Source organism: Balaenoptera musculus, chromosome 7, assembly GCF_009873245.2.
Source record: "Balaenoptera musculus isolate JJ_BM4_2016_0621 chromosome 7, mBalMus1.pri.v3, whole genome shotgun sequence".
Classification (NCBI taxonomy): domain Eukaryota; kingdom Metazoa; phylum Chordata; class Mammalia; order Artiodactyla; family Balaenopteridae; genus Balaenoptera; species Balaenoptera musculus.
In genome coordinates this window covers 41,378,411-41,398,526 of record NC_045791.1, presented here as the reverse complement: position 1 = coordinate 41,398,526, position 20,116 = coordinate 41,378,411, and the positions used below count along the sequence as shown (strand labels likewise).

At 43.1% G+C, this 20,116-nt stretch overlaps 1 protein-coding gene across 6 annotated transcripts in view; it reads right to left on the bottom strand.

Moving 5' to 3' along the window:
* Positions 1-16,098, bottom strand: part of TANC1 (tetratricopeptide repeat, ankyrin repeat and coiled-coil containing 1) — a 240,369-nt gene extending 224,271 nt beyond the window's left edge. For all 6 annotated transcript variants that reach the window (XM_036858841.1, XM_036858849.1, XM_036858848.1 and 3 more), the window contains exon 1: positions 15,921-16,098. The gene's annotated coding sequence lies outside the window, so the exon portion shown is untranslated. The remainder of the gene's footprint in view (positions 1-15,920) is intronic.
* Positions 16,099-20,116: the final 4,018 nt, after the last annotated feature.

The following is a 20,116-nucleotide window of genomic DNA, read 5'->3' as shown; positions in this document are numbered from 1 at the left end:
ATAACATTTAAAATCTACTTTCTTGACAACTTTCAAATCTATAATATAGTACTGTTAATTATAGTTGCCATGCTGTACATCAGATCCCCATTCAGTGACTTTTTCGTCTGTGACAACCTAGGCCACACCCAGGCAAACCAAGAACCCCATGGTATTATTCCTCACTCTCTACATCCCAGGTTCCCTCCTCCAACCTATTTTTCAAGAGCAAGAAAAATACTCAGAAACTAATTTCACTAGAAATTTCTTGCCAAAGGTCCACTTAAAAGGCAAAAACAAACCTAATTTTGAGGGCTTGCTACTTTTGAGTATTAATCCAAATAACTAAAAAGCATCCTTAGCAGAATTAAATATGAATGTACATAAGTTCCTAAAAACAAGCAATTTTCCTAGGTGTTGCTTTTCACCAGAGATCAGCATCATGCTGTTTAAGGAGCTCTCAAAAGCTCTGTGACAGAAGTAAAATTAAAAGACATTAAAATTAAAAGACCAGGGCTTCCCCGGTGGCGCAGTGGTTGAGAATCTGCCTGCCAATGCAGGGGACACGGGTTCGAGCCCTGGTCTGGGAAGATCCCACATGCCGCGGGAGCAACTAGGCCCGTGAGCCACAATTACTGAGCCTGCGCGTCTGGAGCCTGTGCTCCGCAACAAGAGAGGCCGCGATAATGAGAGGCCCGCACACGGCGATGAAGAGTGGCCCCCACTTGCCGCAACTAGAGAAAGCCCTTGCACAGAAACGAAGACCCAACACAGCCATAAATAAATAAATTAAATAAATAAACAAACCCCCCCCCAAAAAAAGTTGAAAAAAAAAACAGAATCATCTATTTAAAAAAAAAAAAAAAAAAAGACAGCCTAGACCATTCACAGCCAAACATTCTCAAAAGTATGATCCTGTTGCACCCTTCCTCACTCACCCCAAGGTCTTGATACAAATGTAGTTGCCAAACCCCACTCCAGACCTACTGAAATACCACCTGCGGGCAGGCCTGGAAATGCGCATTCAGAGTAAGTGCCCCAGGTGATTCCTATGTGCAGCACAATACTGCTTGGAAGCAGCACAATACTGCTTGGAACTAGGGGCTACAGGAGTAGGAGCTGTTATCCATCTCCACCCACAGAAGTTCTACTCCAAGCCCACCCAAGAGGACGGGAAGGAGTTTCTACAGGGAGGCGGGGATGCTGCTTCCAGAACCAAATTTCCTACTGCCCACTGGGCGTTTCCAGCTGGATATCCCAGAGGGAACCTGAACCTGCCTCTCCCGTCCCGGGAGAGTTCTCGGTTCCCGGTATCGTTCATCGTCCCCAGCTTGCTGCCCAGCCTGGAAGCAGACTTGCTCTCTCCCTTCAGTCAGCTGCCAAGTATTCCTTTTCTGTTCTGGAAGCAGCTTCCACTCCACTGCAAAAATCATCTCCCCATGCACACGTTCTGTGTTCTCATCCCTGTTCTAAAAGCATGGTGACAGAGGACTGGCAACCTGAGTTCAAATCTTGGCTGAGCCCGTTTCCTTGTCTGCAAAACGAGGAGGACGACAACAGCACTCTGAGACGTTTTTGCGAATGTTATATGAGCTAATGCACCCTAAATCCACGTTAAAAGGTATTCAACTGACTTTCATACTCTTCCTCTCGCTAACTCAGGCCTCGAACATCATGTTTCACCTGACCTACTTCTAAAGCCTCATAACAGAGAGCCCTGCCACCCATCTGTCCCCACGCCAGCCTCTCCTCCACACTGCTGCCACCCAAGCTTTTCTCCAACACGCGGCTCTGATTTCATCATCTCCCTGCTTTAAAACCTTTGACAGCTATCACTGGCTTTACAGGATCAAGTCCATACTTCTTTGCCTGGCAAGCAAGGCCTTTTGCAATCTGGCTCTCCCCTCCCTGCCACTGTACCCAAATGCCAGGCACCATCTGTTCTGGTAACAACACCCCAAACATGACTTGTATTTTCATGCCTCCCAGCCTCTGCTCAGCAGGCTGCCTTCTTAGAAAGCCCCTCACTCTCTTCCCCACCTGGCAAAGTGCTACGCATCCTTCACCTCCTCCCTGAAGCCTTCCCCAGCCCCAACTCCTCCTCCCCTTCCTCCTCTTGGCTCCCGCTGCGCACGTGTCTCTCTAACATTTGTACTCTGCGTGCACTTGTCTCCTCAGACTGACACAGAGCTGGGCTTCAAACTCAGAAGGGCACAATGACAGCCCTCAAGAAATATTTGTTGGAAAAATTAATGCAAGACTTCCGCCACCCTTTGACAAGTGAAAACAGTTTCTAATTTGTCAAACAGTTAACACCTTCATGGTAACTTTTTACTTCTAAAACTCTTAAGGATATTATATTCTCTGAGCTAGCTAAGACTGCTCTTAATGAAGAAAGCAAAAAAAAAGCCCTGTCAAGGTCAAATGCCTATAAATCCCCTCAGCTTAGAACTCAATCACTATCCCTCTAAAAATGGTGTCTCATCACTGTTTCCATGATGGGAGGGGCAATCACGCTCTTTGATTCCTCCTGGCTTGACTTTTGGTATGTGGAGCTGGACAATTTAAGGAGTCCTTCTTGCTTAAACAAAACATTTCAGAAAGGAAGGGATAAACAAACTGTTACTTCACGGCAGGAAAAAAAAAAAGTGTAAAAAAAGCTCCAGTGCAGCTGAACTTGAGTGGCCTTAGGGAATCAAGGTCATTCTCAGAGAACAGGTACTACCAGGGCAGGGAGCAGCGTGCGCCCTTGTCTTCGTGAGACCTCTTCTTCCACAAGCCATTCACAAAGCCAAATGCCCCAAGACTTAGAAACACCTGATAGAAGAAAACGTATCTTGCTTCACCCATAAATGCCTATTTAAGCAGCCTCCAAGCTGTTCCTTGACTTCTGCTGTTCAAAACGTAGGATGTATTCATTCTCGCTTTCCATGAGTCTTTAATAGGGCACAAGCCAGTAAAGAGAGTCCTCCCCCCTCGTGAGGATCCGGGGCCCTTCAGGGAAGCACCAATGCCTCTCCTCTGCAGGAAAGACTGCGCTCCACGTGGGCGGTGGCCCTGTTCATAAATAAACCACACGTAGGACTTGAGTGTGGCACTACAGACTTACTCCATCTAAACAAAATAAAGTTTCTTATTCTAAAACGCACTCCAGCAAAACTCTACATAAGTCTGCGGAGCATCTCATGTTCTCACAGGCTTAGTAAATAAATGGACTTTTTAAATACTGACTTTTCATTAAAACCAGAAGGTTTGTTAGCAATATCCTCATGACAATAATAAAATACCCATTTTATTCTCTGGTTCCTTCTCCTCTATGTATTACCATCTAAAAATGTCCCACTTGTTTGTTCAAAACATTTCATATAAACGTCTAATTGTTTTAATAGAAGCAACTGAGAAATTATGCATAAAGATTATCTTGAAATCAAGCTCTTATCTGGACTTCTGTAACAAGTACCTTAAAGTTAGCAATTTTTAAAACCCTCAGAACAAACCGAAACTTCCATTCAATTACTGATCCGGAAAGCTGAATTTAAAAATAGGGTTAAGGAGCTTCCCTGGTGGCGCAGTGGTTAAGAATTCGCCTGCCAATGCAGGGGACACAGATTCAAGCCCTGGGTCCGGGAAGATCCCACATGCCGCGGACCAACTAAGCCCGTGCGCCACAACTACTGAGCCTGTGCTCTAAAGCCCGCGAGCCACAGCTACTTAAGCCGTCACGCCTAGAGCCCCTGCTCCGCAAGGAGAGAAGCCACCGCAATGAGAAGGCCGCGCACCGCAACGAATAGTAGCCCCCGCTCGCCACAACTAGAGAAAGCCCGCGCACAGCGACGAAGACCCAATGCAGCCATAAATAAATAAATGAATAAAATTTTAAGAAATAAAAATAGGGTTAAGAGGAGAAGGGAGTAAAGGACCTGTTTTGGGCACCTATGAGCCAAGCACACTGCTATGTATAGCTATGTAAGTCAGATGTTACACAAAACCCGAACGAACTTTTTGGCCAGCTAAAATATTTTGTGTAGGTTCTCACCTTTAGTCTTGCCACGAACCCTATGAAACAGGAATTACTATCCCATTTTACAGACAGAGCGACAGAGGTCCAGTAAACTACCCATGGTTCATCTGGCTTCAAAGATCATGCTTTTTTCACTATCTCCTATATATTTGTATTTTTAAAAAAGGAGGAGAAAAAAGCAGTGTATATGTGTATATTTTTAGTGTACTACTATAGGTACAAAGCACTACTCTGTCCAAGGCACCTTATTATTCACTACAGGCAAGTTGTAATGTATAAAATAGTATCCCTGCCCACTAAGCAGTAAACATAATAATATGTTGGGAACTGCCAATGATAGCTTCCGTCCATCAAAGCTTCTCTATATATACCATGCTATTCTTCATTAAGACATACAAAACGCCTTTAAGTTTGATTTTTCCCAGACATACAACAGGCACTTGGAAAGATATCAAGGGAAAAAACTTAAATATCAAATTAAGTTAGCAAAGTCAGTTATGATAGGAACTTTTATTTACATGTCTGGGTTTCCAAGACAATGTATATATAAAATTATCACCCTGAGGGTGTATTTAGATTTATGGCTGTACTTCAAATCAGCATAAGCATTTATCAGAAAAATAGTCTGTTAAAATTTATCGAATAGAGGTAGAATTAATGCATATTCCTAAATTAATGTATTTAGAAATAAATCTTTATAGAACAGTGTTTTACCATTATAACTCAGGTAACTTGTCATTCTGAATAAAATTCTACCACCAGAAACGTTTAACACTCAAGCCATTTTACCCAAGAGGCACATGGTTCATAGTCTTAAGATATACTGAGAACTTATACCCATTTAACCAGGCCAACTATTCCGAATACCATGGTGTTTCCAACAACAACTGGAATAAATTGAACTTGCACCCCTCCCCCACGATATACTAATAAATTTCCAAACAAACTCTAAGCCATTACTTCTTTTTTTTATATAAATTTATTTATTTTATTTTATTTATTTTTGGCTGCTTTGGGCCTTTGTTGCTGCACGTGGGCTTTCTCTAGTTGCCGCGAGCGGGGGCTACTCTTCGTTGCGTTGCACGGGCCTCTCATTGCTGTGGCTTCTCTTGTTGCGGAGCAGGGGCTCTAGGCGCACGGACTTGAGTAGTTGTGGCACGTGGGCTCAGTAGTTGTGGCTCGTGGGCTCTAGAGTGCAGGCTCAGTAGTTGTGGCGCACAGGCTTAGTTGCTCCGCAGCATGTGGGATCTTCCCAGACCAGGGCATGAACCCGTGTTCCCTGCATTGGCAGGCGGATTCTTATCCACCGCGTCACCAGGGAAGCCCCCATTACTTCTTTATATTTTAAAGAAAGCGACTTATGAATTGCTAAATTAAATTGCCTGCTCCCAAATCATAAGGAGAAAAAAGCACAGTCTAGGACCTATTCTTGCGAAAATATTTAACCTGAATCTAAACGTACCTTTAGATTAAAGGAAAGCCTCTAGTTTACAGAAAATACAGAGCACAAACGAACAAGGTAAACACCAACACAAGGAAACAAATTCAGATATGGTACATCCTACAAGTTCTCTGCTGAAAGCCAGCAGAGGGAGGGAGGAGGTCGTAAGATAGCATTTTTCTATATTTAAAAAAACTACAGGGACAAAAGCAACAACCCACAGTGCAATATGTAACCCTTGACTGAATCCTGGTTCCAAAAACCAGAAATGGTGACAAATGACATTTGGAGGACAATTAGATAACAGTAAGAAATTACTGTTAATTTTATTAAAAGTGATAATGAGGTGGTGATTTTTGTCCTTAAGTCCTTAGTTAGAATGCATACTAAAATTTGTCAGGTGATATTATATGATGCCTGGGATTTGCTTTAAAATATTTCAGCAAATTAATCCAACGTTGTCTTTTCGCTAAAAGATGCTTTGCAAAAACAGCTTATACAATTCAATGCACTTGGGAAATACTAACTCCTCTGTTTCCCTTCAAGGAGATTGAGAATGAACGTTAGAAATAAGGATGCTCAAAAGTCCTGCAGTTAAAAACAAAAACACCTGTTTTACTTTTGTTAACCCAGATCTTCCTGCTTATTTAAACATAAAACCTTGCTTCCCTGCATAATGTCTAGTAATTTCCTGAGAGTCCACTTCTGTGGAACCCACTTTGGGAACTGCTGCCTTATCTAGATAAACCACCCTGAGGTAAGGTTCTCTTAAGTCACGTGCAAGCTTCAAGAATCCTGAATAATCAAATATTCACAACTGCATCTATTTGCAACTTAGGAGCCGCTCACCTTTTCTGTCTTTTGAGTCTATAAATTATTATATTTACTCTTTAAGTTAACATGCTTTAATTTATGTCATACTCCTTCTGTAATATGAAATTGCCACTGGAAAATTTCCCTCAAATGGACTTAAATTTTACTTATTCACATCCACTTTCTTGGAAATCTACAATGGAATAGATTTCAAATCCTTAAGTTTCAAACCACACCTAATTTTCACTTCCAAAAGTATCTTGAGATATTTCAAAGGGTCCCTCCCCAAACCCTCTCCAGAGACTCCTCAAAATAAGTTAACTGGCTTCACAGAAAAAAAACACAAAACAGAACAAAACATAACCTCAAATCAAAACTCTTTCACAGTCCTTCAGGTGGTACTTAGGGTTCCTAATAACTTACCTCAAAGACCCCCAGATTTCCATCTTTATGCACCAGAAGTGGTCCCATTCTTATGAACGGATCCTATGGGTACTCGAACAACTAAATCCCAAGACGAATTCACCTTACCACAAACTCTACTTACTCCACGGCTAAAAGCTTTATAGCAAGCTTTGAATTCTCTGCAGTTCATTTGAGAAAAACTGTGTCCTCTTCCCCAATACTTTTAAAAAATCCTTTGGAAATTCACTTAAAAGAGCACAAAAATGGCTAACAAAGAAATCTAAGCTAGAAGTCACTACTACAAGGAAAGAATCAAATTTGATGTCTCCCTGGCATCTAGGAGGTAATTTACAACATTCAAAACCCTTTCATATACATTCCGTCACCTGACCCTCAAAACCCTGGAGAGACGCCTGTTTTCCATCATAACATATATCTAACATGGCTCAACTTGAAAGCTGACAACCTGTCAACCCTCAATTATCCTTACCATGGAGAGAATGTCGGCATAAATAATTTGATTCAGCTGAGCAGTGTAATGTCCCTCACCTCCCGGCTCTCAGTGGGGATGCTCAGGCCAGACCCTACCACAGGGACTATCACACATGATTTTGCTTGGGGGTACTTGCAGACAGCTAACTGTCCACAGGCATTTAGATCTTCATATACATCATCCTCCAGGCCTTTCCTATTATTCCACAAGGAGGGTAGACTCTCCTTTGAACTCACTACACCTGCCTAGAATGGTCCAGTAGTATTTTTTGTAGCATCATCCCATGGAGCTTTCCATTTTCACCCATGCCAGTGTTCCCACATAAAAGAAGGACAATGTGTAACTGCAGGCAACACATATGAGGGCAGACAAAACTGCTTTGGAATAAAGTGACCCTGGTTTGGATCCTGGATCTTCCTGTCTTGGCCACGTGTGCTCCTTGCTCTCAGATCCCTCACAAGTACATGGCGCTCTCTACCTCCTAAGGCTGTCAAGGGCTGGGGGAGAGAGACCCTCCCCATGGTAAATAGCATAGAGCAGTGTTTAACAACTGCGGGCTGTCTGCCTGCCTCACTTTCTCCCAGAAGGGGAAACAAGCAATTTTAAAAAATGACTAAGGCAAGCCAGGACCCCAACCATCAAGAGGCCTACAACCCATAGGCAAAGCAAGCAGGCAAACGACTTTTTAATAAAAGACAAAAAGAGAAAAACATTACAATCAATGTACAAGCAATGTGCTGGGGGGATTAAATAGAAGGAACCATTTACAGGCAGAAGGGGGAAATCAGAAAAATGTGAATGCGAAAGCAATATTTACTTAAGCTAGGCCTTGAAGGACAATGAAAATTTCAGTGGTGGGGGGAGGGGAGGACAGCCTCCTCAGAGGCAAAACTGAAAGGAAGTAGGACAGTTACAGTCTCAGTGGCAGAGACACATGGAGGACAAGTGGGTGTGGTAAAGAAAGTTACAAATCAGACCATAGAGAATCTTGAAACCTATGAATAAAAGGGGAACAGCCAGGGCTCTTATCTGTCCTTGCATTAGCTACGGTGCTTTCAGCTGCAAGTAACAAAAACTACATGACAATAAGGGACAATAAGTGAGTTAAACTGGGGTCTCAAAACCTTTTGATCATGCAGCCCTAACAGTAAAAAAATTAAACATGTACCCCAATAATTTATACATAATTAAAACACTAGTTATGAATTACATGTGTATACTAATATAGTGTGTACATTATAAAACATCCATCAAAAACTCTTTAAAGGATGAGAATGATCCAAACAGTATTCTTAGGTTTATTTGCATTTATTAATACACATCCATACACAATTTTGGTGCCAACTCATTAAATCTGATTTAAAAGGCATTTTCTAATCTCAAATAAGACATGTTCTTATTCCTGTAGATTTACATCATTACCATTCAACTTTCTTTGCAAGAATCTTTTTAAACCACTTGCCTATTTTGTTGGAGTCAGTTTACTTAAAACTAGATGATATAACCCATAAATCCGTTTACATGAATAGAGTTCACCAAAGACAAGAATAAGAATGAGGGGCTTCCCTGGTGGCGCAGTGGTTGAGAATCTGCCTGCCAATGCAGGGGATACAGGTTCGAGCCCTGCTCTGGGAAGATCCCACATGCCGTGGAGCAACTAGGCCCGTGAGCCACAATTGCTGAGCCTGCGCGTCTGGAGCCTGTGCTCCGCAACAAGAGAGGCCGCAATAGTGAGAGGCCCGCGCACCGTGATGAAGAGTGGCCCCCACTTGCCGCAACTAGAGAAAGCCCTCGCACAGAAACGAAGACCCAACACAGCCATAAATAAATAAATAAATAAATAAATAAATAAATAAAATTTTAAAAAAAGAATAAGAATGAGGGTACCACTGTCAATTCCACTAGGTTGTAAAATGCCTCCTCTTCCCTCAGGCGACCTTCTATAACCTAAGTGACAAGAAGACTTTCAGATATACCAACCAGTGTCAACTCATCTATTAAATATTAATAAAGCTAATTTTTTTTCTAGATAAACTTTTAGTATTTTCTTTCTTCCCATATTGGATGGTCTGGCACACTCCACTTTGGAGATCACTGCCTCGAACAATAATTAAAAAAATTTTCCCACATAAGAAGTTCTGAGTCACAGTGGTTTTAGGGTTGGTTAATTCAGCAGCTAAAAAAAGTCCCTGTGGTCTTAGGCCCCTTCCGTCTTTGTACTCTGTGATTTTCAGAGTGTCAACCTGTTTTATTGTGCTGACAATCTTAGGTTCTCAATATGGTGGGACCCAATAGTTGGTCACACACTTACTCATTAACCAGTCACTAGCAACAGGTATGGTATTACTAAAGTTGACTTGGCTTAATCAAGATGCACTCCCTGGGACCGGAGGTACACCCAACTTACCCTGCAACACATGGGCAATGGAAAACTAATCAAAAGCAGGATTATGTTATCAAGCAATGTGGTAAATTCTTACAGCAATGGGCCCCTGCTATGAATCATGTAACCACCAGAGCATGAGTGAGCCTAGACCCAGGCAGAAAAAGCCACCCTGCTGAACCCAGCTCCAATTTCTGAATCCCAAGCAAATAAAGGGTTGTTGGTTTAAGCCACAAGAAGGAAGGGAGGACCAGGATGGGGAATGCTGAGGTATGGGCAAGAAACTATCCCTGCCACAGCACTCTACGTCTGTAGGACAGTGGGTGAAGAAAGAACAATGCTGTTTCATTTCCACAGAATTTTTAAAATTCAATCATCTAGTTCAGAGTCAGCAAGCACTCAATAAACATTAAGAATTGATGTTATTAATCCCAAGTAATTTAGTATAAAGCATGGCAGACAGAGGGGAGTATAATGGGTTACATGGGAATAATGACCAACTTCCGAGTTTTTTGCAGTAATTCAATATCCTGTTACACAAGTGCCTGTGCACACAGCAATTCAAATCCCCACAGAGTGTGGAAAAGTCTACTACTCTCAAGACTATAGGGTATATATCACAGGAGCATTAAAAATGTTCACATTCTTTGGCATATTGGTATGTTGTTATGACCATGAATACCACTTTTGGAAACATACCCTGCATTAGACAGTGAGCTCTTTTTGTTTATCCAGCTCCCTCTCTCTTCCATTAATAATAACCCCCTTCTTTGTGGGATACTTTGTCTCCCCACAGTCCCATCTTGTGGGTCTAATGGGGACTGCCAACCGTAACTCTCCTTTGGCTGGCATCAGGCCAATCTGGGTTCTCTCCAGGGTTTTCTCAAATTGGAACTAAGAACAAAGAGTCAGTTTCTTGATGATGAGAGGTTTTCAAGGTACCAGCAGCCAGGTACCCCTGTGTGCTGGGCCCTATGATTTTTTAATTTATTTTTTATTGGGCCCTGTGATTTAATGATGAGTAAATCACATCTGAACCAAAGGGCTCTGATAGCCTGAGAGATATTTCTTTCCAAAACACCTAAATGTCAAAATGGGCTGGTTAAAATAAATTATAGTAATGTATGTAATGGATTTACTAAACAGCCATTAAAACAGTGCCAAAGAAGAATGTACTGATATGACAGGAGAAAAAACACATCACTTAAGTATATACTGTACTCTAAACTGTGCAGATACATTACATACACCCTTGTGTGTCAAATCTTTTACATATTTCTTCAAAAGCACACGTAATAGAAGATCCCATTTTTGCATGAGCATATATGCATGGAAAGGTCACAGCCAAGTGTTTCTTAGAGACTTCCCCAACTCCGACCCCAACTCACAGAGGTAATAAGCCTCTGTTCTGGGTGTGGCAGGGAGGGTGGTGAGTGGTGAGTCACCGTGGTTCCGGGCTGTACGGCTGAACATCCTGGGTTCACATCTATATAGTTGCAACTGGAAGATTTTTACTAATAAATTCCCACATGGTAGTGGCAAAATCTGTGCTAAAATTCAGGGACTATGCCATCCCTCTGCAACACTTTTCTTGTCCTTGACATTCCTACCTATATGACTCTTCTTTCCAGAATATTCTCCTTTATCACACACACCTGCAGGAGCCCCTAAAGACAACATCTACCCTAGAAAGGCATCCCTCATCAGTAACACAGCCAACCCAAACCAGAACCCCTTCGACACTGCACAAGATAACGTCTCCCGATAGCCTACATTATCAAAAGTCCTCCACGAACCTACAAAATCCATTCTCCTCATAATAAAAAACCAGAAGCCATTCTTCTGCTTTGCTGCTCTTGTCCCCTTCTGCTACACTGATAACCAAGTCTCCCAACTTCATTAGCAAATACTGCTTCATAACACTGTCTCTCCACGCACACCTGAAAATGGCAGCCTTTTTATTTTATAGTCAGACAATCAGAACTCATTGATGCATCCTCTTCCTGAGGCTTAAACCCCATTGCTTAATATTTTAAAAAGATGGTCTTCTGAGAATAAGTTTAAAGAGCTGAAGATGAACAGGTTGCTCAGACATAAAAGAGCCTATAGCTTAGCACATAATTTTATTTTAGAACCTTTTAAAGAAAATCCATACCAGCTTCCAGATGAGTGTCAAGTTGCACTCAGCGCTCTTAAATAGGCAAGCAGGACACAGTACAAACATTTAGAGTCACAGTGAAAATGGGTCACCTGCAGCCTACTACTTCTTTACCGTTAAGCCAATAGCATAAGGGAAGAATTTATTTAGCACAGAAAGTGCTGCAAAATCAGACTTACCCAGACATTAGTAGAAAGAGCCCAAGAAGGATGTCACCAAAAATGGGACATTTATCCAGGCTTTGTAATTCAGCTGAGAGATACCAAGAAGAAAGGCAAATGATATGTTCATTACTTATTTTAAAAAAGATGTACGATTTATTTTTTCACCTCCTTTCAGAGGACTTGGAGGTAAGTTGCATTCATTCATTGACGCTTCCCTCTTGCCGTCCGATAAAAGCTTGCACTTTGTTATATCAGCATTTGTTATAGCCAATATTTAAGGATAAGATTTAGCAAGTCTATCATGGCCCATCATCAAACTATGGCTTAACCTTGCAGCATATCAACTTTTGTTTCAAGCTAGGTATCTTTATTTGATATCTCTAGTGCAAGACCAACATATCAAGAGATCTGTAGACACGAAGGCAAAGGTCTTGTGTTTTTTTCCATCCAGACACCTCAATTTATTTTATACATCTGTTGATTTTTCCTGTTATGTTTTATATAATATATGGAGTTAACTACAAAATAAAATAACAGTAATAAAATAAAAAAAATAAAAAAAAATTTAAAAAAAGATGTACGGATTTGAGAAGTGATTTCCTTAAGAATGCTGTCTGGGTTACTAGTCCGGATTATAAATCGCACTAGACCCTGAAGCCTACTTAATAAAAAAGAAGTTGAAAATAAACAAATGATTAGTTTGAGGTATGTGAATTTCTGAAACTCTCTTGGGAAGAAAGTTTTATTACCATTATTACTGAACTGTTCTTAATCTCTGACATCAAAGCATAGATGTTAACCCTGGGGTTCTGAAACCCGAATAACTCATAAATGAAATGCCACATATTAACATTAGTCTGTTTGTCAAGTTTTAGCCAATTCACTTGTGACTCCATGAATAAAGAGAGATATGGGGGTGGGAATAGGGAGAATCAGAAGACCTAGGTTCAAGTTCACCTCCACCGTTTATAGATGATATCAAGCAAACTGATCTAACTTGTCCCACCTCAGTTTACTTAACTGAGGATTTAAGGATAAAATATGTAAGTAAAGCCCTTTACAAACCCCAAAGTACTATTCTAATATTACAGCACTGGCTCCAGAATGCCTACATTTCTCAAACTATTGGATAGTCACAGAACTTTACGCTTGAAAGGTAATCCCATTACAGGGACGATAACAATGAGAAAACTAAGGCCCAGAAAGGTTTAAGAGCCTAGTAAACAGACAACATTTGTAAACTGGTGGGAGGTTGGGAAAAGGTTCTAGTTTTTCCACCATTGAAATATGCATTTTAAAGGATGGTTCAAAACAAAGCTATCCTAGGAACTAAAACAAATCTCTCCCCAGCAATACATATATTTCTTCTGCTTTATTTTGCTTTTGTAAACTTTACTCCTGTAACTTACAAGTTAAAGAAACTTTTCATCAGAAGGATAAAAAATAAAGCCATCTCTCTGACTACGAGACTCACAGCCTACTTGTAACCCAACCCAGACAAAAACCTTTACAATTGGGTTAGAAATGTCTAATGGAAACATCGACATAACATGAACCTCCAGCAATGCTGGCAGGCATCATTATAATATGGATTACAGTTCTAGCAGCCCAGGGATACTGATTTGAATGTTCCTGGGAGATAAAGAATTAATCAGCAACTCAGAGGGGGGTGTCGCCTAAAAATGAACAATTTAATGGAGAAAATTCCATTGTCTTTAGATTTGTGCCCTCAATCACCCACTATCAAAAACCCACTATGGCACCAAATAAATTGTGTGTGGTTAAAGAGACGAAATGTTCTTTTCTACAGGCTGTTATGGGAAGCAGAAAAAGGCTGACTATGTATCAGTTATGTTTTAGTTCCACGATGGACATAAATTATGATAATTTAGACATTCTGGTGGTTAAACCAAAAAAGCAGGAAAACCATGGCTCCCAAGTCCCAGTAAAAGTTAAGTTTGTGGTATCACAGCTGAAAGACAGGGTCATGAAAACTGACCTTAAATTTATTTCTGGACTTTCCTGCCTCCACTAAAATCGATGACACTATTTCCCATCTCTTATTGTCAAATCACAACAATCCGGAAGCCTGGACCGAATTCACTTGGCAGGTAACAGGAGCAACCCTAAGAGGAAGTCCTGAAGGATGTCAGATACCATATTTCCTTCACTCCCACATACTTTTCATCTTAATACCGCCAGGATATATTTACGATGAGTTCTGACTGACACCCACCAAGCATTCTGGCTGACACAAATTTTGCAAAAACTGGCATACTCCAGGGGACGTCCCTTGTGAGATCTTCAGTAGCTTAGATGAGTAAAACATTCAGACTACCACTATAATGAACATCTCTCGGTGGCTCATAAATTCTTTCATTCCCAGCAATCAAAAAGCAGCTGTTAAAATCCTGGAATCTTCCTAGTAGCAGATCTTAAATACCTCCAAGCTGGCCAGGGAAGCTTCCCAACTGCTTTCTTCTCCTTCCCCTCCCCCATCCCAGGAGTGCCAGGCTGGCAGGAATAACGATGACCCAGGAAGGAAAGAAAAAAAAAAAAAAAAGGGAGAGAGAGAGAGAGTAGCGGATCTGGTGAAAGCAGAGATGCAGACTCCCTTCATTTCCACTACGCAGAAATACCAACTCTCTGTACCAACTCACCAGGTTTCTCCTTTCCTCTCCTATCCCCATCCCCCTCCAAACACATTAACTTCTGCAGTCTGATGGTCTGGCATTTGGAGTTAACGACCTCAGCAGTCCTAAGGCCATTCCTCAAAGATTTTTAACCAGTCACTTCCTTTCCATGCCAGAGTTCGAGGCCCATCCCACGGGAAGATTCAGCTTCCTTTTACCTTGTAAACCGCCCAGACGGCGATGCTCCTAGGGTCAAGTTCAAGATGAAGGTGCCCTCCTAACCTCCCGGAGTTGACTCAAGCAGGGAACAGCGCTACCGAGACGAGTCCCATCCCTCGAGACACAGGGATCTGGGGCTGCCAACAGTGGGCTGGAGGGGGTTGGGAGGGGTAGACTGTCGCCGAGCCCGGCGTCCTCCGAAGCCCTGGCCGCGGCGCCGTATTTCTACCTGGCCACCGCCGCATTTCCTCCCGGAGCCTTACACAATAAGTGAAGTAAGTTTTGAGAACGCCGGTCCAGAGACATTTCTGTCTGCAAACTCGGCACACAATGCCTTGGGGCTTCCTTCCTCGCCAGCCGTTCCGGAAAGCTGCCGCGCCAAAGCGGGGAGCCCGTCACACCCACAGCGCTGCGCGCCCGCACCCCAAAGTCCGGCAGGAAGAACGTGCGCCCTGACATAAGTCCCCCCAAAGAAGTGAGCACTCTTCAGTCTCCAAGAACGGGGGGTGATACACAATCTTGAAACAATTCTCACTCTCCCTCAAAGTCTAATCCTAGCTCACCACCCCCCCCAAAAAAGAACGTGGATATACTCATCGCAGTGTTCTTGGAAGCGAAGCAATACTTTCAGCCCAGAGTGGGGCAATATGACTCCCTCCGAGGCCTAAGTTCACCCGTCAACTTCGCGACCCACGCTCACCTACCCTCCGGGGGCGCCCTGGACCCCGCGGTGCCAGGCGCGCTTCTTCCTCGCCTCCCCCAACCCCAGGTACCAGGCACAGCCCAGGCCCTTGCCAAGCCCGAAGGCAACAGAGCAGGCGGGAAAGGGGGCGCGGAGACGCGCCGGGCGGAGGTGGTCCAGAAACTCCAGCGTGCCGCCGCGCGCTCCCGGCAACCCCGAACCCCAGCTCCGCCCGGGGCCGGCTCGGTCCGGCGCGGAGCTGAGGCGAAGGGAAGTCACCGATTCTCCAGAGCCGCCAGGACCGAGGCCCGAGGCGCCCAACATGTTCGTGCCTATCCCCGGAAAGCTCCCGGGTGTGCCCAGCGAAGGGGGGGCAGGGAGGCTCCAGAAACTTTCCCACATGCCTTTCCACTCTCCCATCACCCTCTCCTCCTCCCGAGACCCCTGCTCCGCTCTGCACCGCAGCAGCTGGCGCTGCCCGAGACGCGCGGAGGCCGGCGGCGGCGCCAGGGCGGCGGGAGTTACCTACCGGGAAAGTTTCCAGCTCCTCGGTGCGGTTCCCCACCGCAAGGGCCGGGCCTCGGGGCGCGGCCAGCTCTGCGCTCCGCGGCCAGCTCTGCGCTCCGCGGCTGCCTCTCCGCCAGCTCCCAAGGCGGCCGCTGCTCCCGCAGCTGCCACAGCTAAGGCTGCGCTCCGGCCCGTCCCCCCGCCTCGCACGGCCCACACCGGGGCCTCATTGGCAGCGCGAATCCCCGCCCTTGCGCGTGTTCCCGAAGGCACCTTCCTCTCGCGCGCCCGCCCGGGCCGCGCCTCCCGCGCCCCTCCCAGCCCAGGCTTGCGGCGGCTCCCGGGACCTACTGGGGCCCGGCGCGCGAACTTTCTGCGGGGTCCCCAGCTTCCCCCTTGGGGGCTAGTCCCTCGAGGCTGCGCTTGGGTCCCTGCAGGATTGGACCCAAGATGGGCGATAGTCCATCTTTTTTTCAACCTCTAAAAAAATCAGTGAAGTGGCCTGGCCTCCCCTCCTTGCTGCATTTTGAAAACAGCCGAGGAGGACATATGGGAGCAATTAACCAAGATGAAGTTTTGGTGGATGCTTTAGGGTGACTTGTGTGGCTTTCTTGAATTTTCTCTGCCTCACTTAACTACACACACACTCACTCACTTTCTGGGGCAAGAATGAGCTAAGGCAGATGTAAGGTGTAAAGGGCACCTCGCCTGCTGTGTCTTTTTCTTTCCCGAACGCGAATTAGGGAGGTTTGGGGACCGGTGATTGCCTCGAGCGTCCCCGGGGCCGGGTCCCAACAGCTGCTCGGGGCTGGCCCTGTGTTGTCTGTGCTACATCCTTGGAGGGCCAACGTCATGCTTGTATCGGCGGGAGGAGGGAGGTATGGAGGTAGGGGAAACACAAAGATGCAATTATTGTTTCGGTCGGTAGCAGTAAATTAAATTCCCGAGTTCCCAAAATGTTTTGTTATCCCCCAGCAGAGCAAAAGCCGGGGTAGGGCCTATGGATTCGGGAATCCTGGGTTTCCAGGCAGGAAATTCAGGCTGGGGGGCGCAGCCTACTCCACACCCGAAGCCTTTTAGACCAGCCTTGTTCACGGAGGGATCAACTAGGATGTTGCTGCCTTGTGTGGCCTGCGGGAATCATGCACGGGTCACCCCAATGGTGTGTCTAGAGAAGGGAATACAGAAGTTGCTATAAATGGATTTATTGGCAACCCCTAACCTTGCTGTGGCAAATCCGCCTTTAAAGACAACTGTGTTTTAAACAAGTCCCCACATAAAAACTTCAACCTCACGCAGAGCTTCCCAACATAAAGATACCCGGTGAGAGGAGCGTCCATATTTAAAGTTCCCGTGAAAAGGGACAGGAAGTAAAATGCCACACAATCTCTTTACATAAATAAAAGATGACTGAAATTTGCTGGATTTTTCACCCACAGTTTCAAAGGCCTGATTATTACTGTGCTGATATTTGAGCAGTAAACATATCAGCAGGCTTGAAGTCTTCCTGAAACAAAGCAGGATATGAATATTTAAAATAAAATATAAACTGACTAAATCAGAAGAGCTGTTGACTTATTTCTTCACTCTGAAATGTCCCATTGCTGAAAAATATGGTAATATGTTTTAACTTCTCTTGAAATGCACAAAAGTTACCAATCTTTCAACAACAGATGAAAAAGCAGGACAGCAACCTCAGTAATAAAAGGATGACACAAATTACAGAAAAAAAAAAAAAACTCTATGCTAGTCTAACTAATCTTAAATATTAAGATATAAAAGAAACAATCCTAGGGAAGTAGACTGGTACAGGTCCCTGCCTCCGAGTTCGACTTCGTTATAATAGGTGAAATGTATAAATGGATGAAATTTACAATTTGTATCACGTTCTTCTGCCTTTGGCTCTTCTAAGCTATATTCTCCAAGTTTTTGATGAAATTGCTCTGTTAAATTGGGCTTTGAAGACAATGAAATTCATTTTTTCCCCTCTATCCTCAAAGCTCCCTAAGTAGCAAGTAGAAAATCACATAAAGTAAATATGCTAATTACCGGCATCATCTTTAAATTATTTCTAGTTGAAAATTTTTTGTCTTTATAGCTTCAGAAGTCACAGTCATTAAAGAAGTAACTTCATCACTGCCTAGTTAGGAGTGTTTAACATTCTAAACAGGCATACAGCTAGCAATCTGAAATTTGTACACAGAAGGGCCCTGTCTCCCCTTCTTCCTGTAGTGTTTATATAATCCAAACTACCTATGTTATTATGCACAGTCTGATCTCCACCTTTAAACAGCTAACATTACATACAGTATGTCATACTAAGAACATCAAAGCTGTCTTAAGCTGTGAGTGAAAATGGTACATTTTATAGAAAACAAGGCCAAAAACACAGAGTAATAAAAATTCATGGGTGAGGAAAAAAAAGGGAGATCCATTAAGAGCAAGTCTGCAAGAAAAATTTATGAACATTTTGTAAGCAGCTAAATAAGTGTAGTATTAGTGGAACACAGGTTCAAAAAATTAATTTTAATGCTTTTTAAAAATCTGCTTTTCCCTTAAAAAAATAAAAGATGTTTTTGGTTAGTTGTTAGGTGAGGGCTTGTTTGAGTTTTAGGGGGAGGGGAGGGCAAGAATCACCTCTTGCTTTTCTTACAGTATTTCTGCTCACCCTATCCAGTTTAAAAAGCTCACTCATTACATTTCTGTTAATTCCAGTCAAAAAAAATTAAAAGAAATATAGATCACATGAATGTTATATGTTGAACACGTTCACCAAGCATACATACAATATACTGAATTCTATTTTTAAATTTTCTGTCAGTTTGCCAGCAGTGTAGCTTTTCTCAGCAGAGTGAAAGAAAACAGCAAATAAACTGGCTATTTTACCCTACAATTTATTACCCAGGGCAATAGGCTGAGGAAGGCGTGAGAAAAGAATGTGCCTTGTGGGTGTTAGTACGCTATTTTCCCTTGCTCAGATTCTTAAGTACTTCTATTTTAAAGCAAGACTAAGTTAGGATCATAGCCAGTGTTTATTATGGTATGTGTAGTATAGAAGACATAGTGAGAAGCGAAATGTTTAAAACAGTATAGTACAGACTGCCAACAAACACATGAAAGAATGCTCAACATCACTAGTCATTGGAGAAATGCAAATCAAAACTACAATGAGGTATCACCTCACACCAGCTAGAATGGGCATCATCAGAAAATCTACAAACAACAAATGCTGGAGAGGGTGTGGAGGAAAGGGAACCCTCTTGCACTGTTGGTGGGAATGTAAATTGATACAGCCACTATGGAGAACAGGATGGAGTTTCCTTAAAAAACTAAAAATAGAACTACCATACAACCTAGCAATCCCACTACTGGGCATATACCCTGAGAAGACCATAATTCAAAAAGAGTCATGTGCCACAATATTCACTGCAGCTGTATTTACAATAGCCAGGACATGGAAGCAACCTAAGTGTCCATGAATGGATAAAGAAGATGTGGCACATATATACAATGGAATACTACTCAGCCATAAAAAGAAATGAAATTGAGTTATTTGTAGTGAGGTGGATGGACCTAGAGTCTGTCATACAGAGTGAAGTAAGTCAGAAAGAGAAAAACAAATACCGTATGCTAACACATATATATGGAATCTAAAGAAAAAAAAATGGTTCTGAAGATCCTAGGAGCAGGACAGGAATAAAGATGCAGACAGAGAATGGACTTGAGGACACAGGGAGGAGGAAGGGTAAGTTGGGACGAAGTGAGAGAGTGGCATGGACATATATACACTACCAAATGTAAAATAGATAGCTAGTGGGAAGCAGCCGCATAGCACAGGGAGATCAGCTCAGTGCTTTGTGACCACCCAGAGGGGTGGGATAGGGAGGGTGGGAGGGAGATGCAAGAGGGACGAGATATGGGGATATATGTACATGTATAGCTGATTCACTTTGTTATAAAGCAGAAACTAACACACCATTGTAAAGCAATTATACTCCAGTAAAGATGTTAAAAAAATAAAAAATAAAACAGTATAGTAATTAAATGCAAAAACTGAGACAGGACTTCAAAAAAATTAAGGTAAGGTAGGCAATCCAGACTCAAAATAATTCAGCCCACAAAAACTTTTTGCCTACTTTGGAGTGTTTTTTAATGTTTACAGAATTCATTCTGCTTTGATCCATTCATTCCTCCTTTCCCTTTTAACGTTTTGGGGAG